The 8,514-nt window shown below is 34.8% G+C and overlaps 1 protein-coding gene across 2 annotated transcripts in view; it reads right to left on the minus strand.

Annotated features, from left to right (window-relative positions):
* LOC129254691 (plexin domain-containing protein 2-like) overlaps positions 1 to 8,134 on the minus strand; it is a 33,704-nt gene extending 25,570 nt beyond the window's left edge. The window contains exons 1-2 of one of the 2 annotated variants that reach the window (XM_064111290.1): positions 8,043 to 8,134; positions 6,923 to 7,018 (exon numbers count right to left, since the gene is read on the minus strand). The gene's annotated coding sequence lies outside the window, so the exon portion shown is untranslated. The remainder of the gene's footprint in view (positions 1 to 6,922; positions 7,019 to 8,042) is intronic. The other variant, XM_054893198.2, reaches the window with a different exon arrangement.
* Positions 8,135 to 8,514: the final 380 nt, after the last annotated feature.

The raw sequence follows: 8,514 nt of genomic DNA on the forward strand, positions 1-8,514 counted from the left end.
GCAAAGTATGACAAATATTACCATGAGTTTGATTAAATGGGATAGTGGTGTAGAATTTTCCTTATTCGAAGATACAAGTCTTTTTGACACGTTTTTGTGCTTTTAAAAGCACATTTGCTCCAACAAAAGTGCTGATATTTTTTAAACAAGAGCATGAACCCCCCAATTTTTCATGTTCACACCTCTTTAGTATACCTTTCTCAACCATGAAAAATTTGGTGAAAATGACATGGTTTAGAATAAAGTGCAGCATTTATTGCACTTGTTAAATTTGTTATATAAATTCAAATTTTTTAGATATGTTTTTGTTACCTTTCACAACTTATTTTCAAAATTGAAGGTGCTACTACTCTTTAAATAGCTACCAAATAGCAATATGAGTGGATTCTTTATCTTAAAGGTATTGTTTAACTTTGTGAGCAGCCGATTAAAAAAATTCTCAAACCAAGATGAAACATGTGTACAAGTGCATGTATTAGAACTAATAAACCCTGAAAACAACCATTATTGAGAATGAAAAGCTAAAACTACAAGGCAAACCCCGATTTTGCAAATAGGCGTCTTATAGACGCCTAAATAGTACACATAAGTGTATGGGATGAAATTAAGATGGTGTTTTCGGTCACTTTATATTTCAATTTTTGAAGCACTAAATAATTATTTTCGAACGCAATTTTTTCTGGGCTTCATTTTTGTAACATCACAGACACAGGTGACAAGTGTAACCTTCTAGCTCAGATTTTTTTAAAGTCAAACCAATGTTAACCAATCACTTTAAGTATATACTTCTGAAATATAATGTAAAATTTGGTGAAATTTAGATGGACTCTGAGTAATAGAGGTTTCCACTCAACGTTGTGATCTCGTAAGGTTTAAAAGCGCAAAAATTATTGCATATTTCTTGAGACCTTGCAAATGGGTGAACTTCAAAGCTCGATAGCAAAAAATCAAGTACATGAATCCATGTTAATTTTTGCATATTTGGAATAATCAGGTGCTAAAGTAACTCTGTGCAAAATTTGGTGAAAATGAAATTGGCTCCTAGATACATGCATTTGTATACCAAATGTGGCTCGTTTACGGTTTGGTACAAAATATGAAATGCAGAAAAACACACTCTGGCTGTCCTTACATCATGCTACGGTTTCAGGAAAACTGAGTCATGCAGTAAGTTAAAAAGGATATTTTTCATGAACTCAATCATTTGTATATATACCCTCCACGTGTGACCACTAGATTGAATATCACCTTAATACTACAACAGTATACCTGTACGTCTATGTATGTACTGTACTTCTACAACCATCTTACAAAATAAAAATCCCTTACATGTATGTACAAACTTGGCTGTATGCCTGTATACTATTTTTTTCACTACCCACTTCCTAATATTTCCCAATCTTTATCAAATGATGATCATTTTGTCATAATAATTTGATCTACACAAAGTAGTGTTGGACCATTTGATAGTGTGTACATGTATGCCAAGTTATGGCAAGCCATTTTATCATTTGTATCCAGAATTCAGTTCTTGATGTCAAAAATTGCCATTTATCTCAACATAAAATATCAAGAAATACATACAGGAATAGGTCCCTATGATGAAATGGCTTGCCATACGTACATGTACATGGCTTGCTGGCTAAATCATCCAGGTATGACAGCAGTTATTATGAATCAGCATAACCTAGCTAAATTTGAAATTGGATGAAAAGGTTAAATTGACTGTTAAGTAGCAAAAAGCAATTATTAAAAAATGGTCAATAATATGCACTTCTCACAAACAATTTAAACAAAACCTAGTCATGTATTCGAATAAACCAGTGAGAGATCTCTTTACCATAAACACAAATTGCTATAATTGCAACAGAGGGTCAATTTCCCTTTCATGCAGAAATCCTGTAATTGTCTTCAGATTTACATTCATCACATAGGGAAGCCACATTTAAAGATGCATACATGTAGCACCTTTGTAGAGGATTCAAAGACAATATGCCAGTGTCATATCCACACAGGTCTGACCTTTTAGTAAGGTACCCGAGTAATTATCAAATGCACCCATATCATTCTGTCATCAAACAGACTGTTATTCACCATTAATAATTAGTGAAATGAACATAATCTTACTGCATCTTTATATTCCAGGGCTTATTGTAATATATTTAAAAGGCAATGCTACTTTTCCATAAGGCACAATTACATAATACATGTACAGCACAAACAGATATTTCAAAATATTTTAAATCCTCTATTCAAAGCAACTTTGATAAGTTTCCAATATAAATTTTAATGCAAACACTTTGTACATAAACTTCATGCTGCACTGAAATAAGGCAAACCAAAATGTTGGTAAAGTTAATAATAGAACTAGGGGAATTTGTCATTTCCTTCATGCAAATCATTAAAGGTCCAAGACCAGATCGTTAATTGACCAATATCCTTACAATCCTGAGTCGACAAAGCTAGGCTTCAGAACTCTTGATGGATCAGATACAGAGCAACAAAAGGAAGAAATTTCTTTTACAAGGGCTTTTAATATGCTTCCCATTTTAAGGCCAACATCAGACTTTATTACGTGTTTAGTTAAGAATAAAAAATGTCCCTTATTACTTTCATTTAAAAGCTGATCAACATCAAACAACCAAGATAACAAAATGTTTCTTTTAAACAAATACAGCGCCTCTGGCAGTCTCGCCTGCATTCCGCGATTCAATATAGCAGCAGTGCCGACTTTGAAAACGACTATGAAATAATAAATTACAATAAATACCATTCATATAACAAAAATTTATACTGCATTCATTGACCCTAAATGACAGTTGACCTCAATTATGTAACCTAAGACTTGTGCAAGATGATCAGTGACACTTGATTACCCTATGTCCACATTTCATGAACTAAATCTATAAACTTTCAGTTATGATGGCAATTCAACAATTATCCCCCAACATGGACAAAGTTCAGTGACCTTAAATAACATTATACCTTGGTCATGTGACCTGAAACTCGCACAAGATGTTAAGTGATACTTGATTACTCTTGTGTCCAAGTTTTATGAACTAAATCCATAAACTTTCAGTTATGATGGCAATTCAACAAATACCCCCAATATGGCAAAATTTCATACCCTAAATAATCTTTGACCTCGGTCATGTGACATGAAAATCAGGCAGGACGTTCAGTAATACTTCAATACTCTAATGCCAAAGTTTCATGAACTAAGTCCATATACTTTTAAAGTTATGATGACACTTCAAAGACTTAACCTTAGGTTAAGATTTCGATGTTGATTCCCCACATGGTCTAAGTTCATTGACCCTAAGTGACCTTTGACCTTGGTCATGTGACATGAAACTAAGGCAGGATATTCAGTAATACTTGATTACCCTCAAGTCAAAGTTTCATGAACTAGGTCCACACACTTTCTAAGTTTATAATGTCATTTTAAAAAATTAACCTTCGGTTAGGATTCCAATGTTGACGCCTCTGCCGTCGGAAAAAGGCGCCTATGCAGGCGAGACAAACATTGTGCACCCCAATTTGACCTTTCCTCCTCGGTAAACAAAGCATATGCCTTAAAAAAAGAAGCACGAACAAGACTCTGCGAAAGTATGTTATTGGAAGTGTTTCAGAACACTTATTCTGCTTATTCTGCCTTTGCAAAAGAGCACTTTTGTGACATTAAACTGTATAGATTATCTTCAACGTATTTTTACATCAATTTAGCTGAGCCTATATTGTACAGCTATCCCTACTTGTACAAGATTGTGGTATTCCTTTGGGAGGGAGAGGGATTTGAAATTCTGCATTATTTACAGCATGGCTTTACAGGGTGCCTGTTCTGAGCTCCCTACAAAATACACGGATCAAGAAAGGATTAAGGAGGATTATCTATGAATGACATGAATGAGATTTATCATTCGAACACATGGCTTTTATCACTTCTATGATTGTCACATTAAAATGAAAAACCTTAAAACTCTGCATTTTGTATGTATGACACCATACATAATGCTTGAATGTATGGCTCTGCAGAGAAATGTGCAGAACGAAGTACATTATAACATTGGCAGATCCAGGTATTCCATTAATACTAATAATAGACAGTTCTTGTACATAGCCCATATCACATTATGAATAATGTCTCTATGCGCTTCCAAAGGACTTTGATATTATTACCCCAGCTTTAAGCTCAAGCAGCCTTCCAGCGCTCAGTGCATTTCAAGGAATAAATTCCTGCCAGGTACCCATTCACCTCACCTGGGTTAAGTGCAGCAAAATGTGGATAAATTTCTTGAAGGAAACTACGCCATGGCTGGGATTTGAACCCACAACCCTCTGTTTCGAAGTCCGGAGACTAATCTACTGGGCCATAACGCTCCTAATAGGGGGTGAAAGCTGCAAAAGGGTGCATGAAGCTATAATATTGAACTAGATGAAATTGTTTTCTTAATTAAAAAAAGGTCCAATATAGGCATCGCTTTGCTCATTAGTCTGTTCAATCAGACCTTTTGGCAGTTGGGTCTCTACAAATCTGCTGAACTGTGCAAAACCCCTCCACTTACTTAAAGGGGTAGTTCATCCCGACAAAAAGTTTATTGTAAAAATAACATAAAAAATAATCAAAAATATTGCCGAAAGTTTGAGATGAATCCATCAAAGAATTAAAAAGTTATTAGAATTTATTAATTATTTGATTTGTGATGTAATATGCGAGCAGCATTCCGACATAGAAAATGGTAAAAAATCAATGAAATGTCATTTTCTCAGGAAATTGAAAATGGTTTTTAATGTACCTTTTGTATATCAATAGACAAACCATTTCACACTCGATCATGAAAAGAAAAGAAAAACAAGTCATCAGGAACCATTAAAAAAATGAAATTCATGAGTTTTATTTTATATAACATATGGGGGACCTGCTCGTTTATGACGTCACAAATCCAAAACTTTAAATTCTAGTAACTTTCTTAATCTTTAACGGATTTTCCTCAAACCTTCACCAATATTTTAAATTATTTTTCTGTTATTTTTCAACAAACTTTTCTTCAGTGTAAACTTCTCCTTTAAAGGTTCTGAATGCGCCCCCTACAATGACTTGAGTACTGAAAGCCCTCTCGCTCAGGTGCTAGTCTTCTGTTAAGACCCACTTGTTGATCAAAGTTTCAATCAGGGTCTGTGCCTGCAGACTAGTCTCCATATTAGCCAACCCTCCTTGCCACTGATTTAAAAATCCCCGATGGCTTCCTCTAGTTTTGGAATCAGAGTCTGCTTTGAACCTCTACAGACCACTGTCTGTTGATGAGTCAGGATTATAGACTAGTGTTACATAACATGTAAATGCAAAAAAAAAGTATGTAGAAAAAGCATATCAACCAGAGTTGATGGAAATTTCTGCATCGTACACAAACTGAACCCCCCCCCCCAAAAAAAAAGCAAAGAAAACAAAGGTAGATACTACTACAACTAGATGTAGACCAAAATAATCTTCATAGAATAGACCTGTATATTGAAGGTCAACAAGGAGTGCTGAAGGATGGGCTACAATCAGAACAGTAGAGAAAAATGAATAGATAATCATCCCATTGTGGTGATTATCCCTACTCAACATCCCTCAATAGCTCTCTTTGCTTTAATTCAAATCTCTGTGGTTTACCCCCCCCCCCCCTTTTTTTTTTTTTATTTCTTCTAAAAAAAAAATCTCACTTTTTTCTGGAAGAGTATTATCTCTCTTAATTCTTTTTCTCAAGACTATAGTATCTTTCTTGAGATGCTCTCCTCTATTACATGTAGATTTGTTAAAGTAGAAAGTGTGGCATTTTATTATTAAAACACATGATTACTTTCTGCTCTAAAACTTTATTGTGCATATATTTCTAATTAATTAAGTAAGAGAGATTTCATTTTAAAACAAATGAATGAAAATATAACTTATCTATTAATGAATTATATGACCAATGCTTTACATGCACCTCTAAAGATTCCACAGACTGAAGCAAGACTTATGTGCTCAAAAATGATAGATACATGTACATGTATGTAAAGTTGTATGGTGCATTATTTTGTTAGATTCAAGAAATCTTATACACAAATGAAATCAAACTTGAAAATACATGTAACAGTTTCCCTGGAAATCAACACAACTAAATCTCTTACAACAGAATCAGCAAATCTACATCAAACAACTTGTGTGCAAATAATATCATAATCCCATGGTGTACATCATTGAAGCTATTTGATATTTATGTATCACTTGTATCTTTTCAGATACAAATGAAACATAAGTATAGATTATAAGATATGAATATCAAAATTGTTATCTTTCACTCCAAATGCAACATAAGTTAACGGAAATACAATACTCCAATAATAAGTGTTGACTAATGTCACCATCCTCATTCACGTCTATGAGCTTTCACTGAAAAGTAACAAAAATCTTTGCAGATTCAGCTGCCAGGGTATTTGTATGTTCTATTTGGTCAATAATAAAACCAAAGAGAACAAATAAAAACTCAAGTAATACTGTGAACCCTGTAGAAATTACCATAAAATGAAGGAAGACAAGAAAAGTGGTCTTTATGAGAAGGTGGTCATTATGGACAGTCTTCTGTGGGGGGGGGGGTGTTCAAGGGTACCCAGTGATTGCTATCATAAGCAGGTTAGCTATTGTATCGAATAGAAAAAATCGCTAAATACTGAACATACTACATGACACATGTAGGCCTACTGTAAGAATCCTATACATCACACAGAAAATGCGACTGACATTGTTTATCGCAATAGCCCATTTTATAGAATTTCTGTTGTATTGCAAAGTGTAAAATGGAAATTATATTACTATGAACAGTACATGTGCCCTAATTAATTGGTAAATTTTTATTTTGAGGATAAAACGCTGTCGAGAAAAGCTACATGAACTTACCAATTATAGAAGTAAGAATCAGCGATTTTCAGAAACTTTATTCCTCCAAAATAATATTCCATCAGATGGAGTCTACGAATAGGAGTTGCTCAGCACCTATATCCAAATGATTTGTACAATCCTCAATTAAGTGAAAGAGCCCCCTTTATGTCAACTGCTGGCACTGATCATAATGACCAACTTCCTTCTTCTTACAAACTGAAGCAGTCAGGACAACACGCAACACACAGGATCAACACAAGTTCGTTCCAAAGATTTCTGCAACATGCGTGTTGAGTGTACTCCCTCACAATTGCAGACATTTCTCTGGGAATAAAGAGGGGGCTCTAACTAAATTTAGATCACTGAAATATCATGTCCTTGGTATTTTCTAGATCTTGTCTCTGAAAACTGCAAGTGCAGGAAACTTGAAATTCAGTCTACCCCTCCATCAGAAAAAAGGTATTGAGATTTGACTGACATTGTTTAAATGTCACATTTACTTTAAAAAGAATTGTAGTGTATATGTGTACAAGTAATGGAAAAGAAAATGTTTACCTAATAAAGAAGGAAAATAAACTTTACCACATATTTGACCACATATTGTGATTTGATATTGATTTTAAATATTGATTTCAGATGAAATGTAAGTTAGAAGCGAAAAACGTCAATGTATGAATGCATCCCAATTATTACACTGTACATGTACATAATTACTTGCCCCTTTTTTTCTAATTTGGTCAAAACCGGTGTGTTAGCTCAGTTGGTAGAGCATCCGTCTCACAACCGGGAGGTCGGGGGTTCAAACTAGGCCACTAGTTCAAACCCCGGCCGCGTCAGACAAAAAGACGTTAAAAGATGGGAGTTGCTGCTACCCTGTTTGGCGTTCAACGATTAAAGGGATAGAGCCTCGTCGATCTGGCGCTGCACAGCGGCTGCCGGGCCAACGATCAATTGGGCAAAGCAAATTTTCGGAGTATTTCATGTCTATTTCGAACAATAAATTATGGATTTTTGGGGGGGGATTAACATTTGATGAAAGTGAGTGAATCACATCAAAAATCTACTAAACAAATTGAAGACCTACATTTTATACCCTATGAGTAAAGTACAACACAGGCAATAGCATTTCCCTACCTACCTGGTAAATGTTAATTCTTATCCTACAAAATCCAATGCACACAGATACATGGTAGTAGTAATGCTTAAATGTTCACAATTTTCCATACATGTGCTTTTTACAGGAGCGGAAGGCTGTATTAGAATGTTCCAAGAATTACTCATCATGGAAGGTACTGGTACCCCTACAAAGGAAGTCATAAAGAACTCCTTACCCCTATGACCTCTACAATTCTAATTCATATTGATCGCTGATTGGTTTACACTCGCCTTGTCTACTTTTTGTTTGGTCACATGATCTCATCCTACATGGTCTTCCTACTTCACTTTAAACCATGCCATACAGACAATTTGGTCTAATTGTCATCTAGCACATTTACCACTAGTTGTCTAATTTCCAGTTAAAGGTAAATGCTAGTTTTGGTAACGATACCAAAATGAGTTCGTACAGAATCCAATGAAATGACCACCAAAGTGTCTGTTTGCATAAATAA

The sequence above is a fragment of the Lytechinus pictus genome, chromosome 2 (genome assembly GCF_037042905.1).
Source record: "Lytechinus pictus isolate F3 Inbred chromosome 2, Lp3.0, whole genome shotgun sequence".
NCBI classification, from domain to species: Eukaryota; Metazoa; Echinodermata; class Echinoidea; order Temnopleuroida; family Toxopneustidae; genus Lytechinus; species Lytechinus pictus.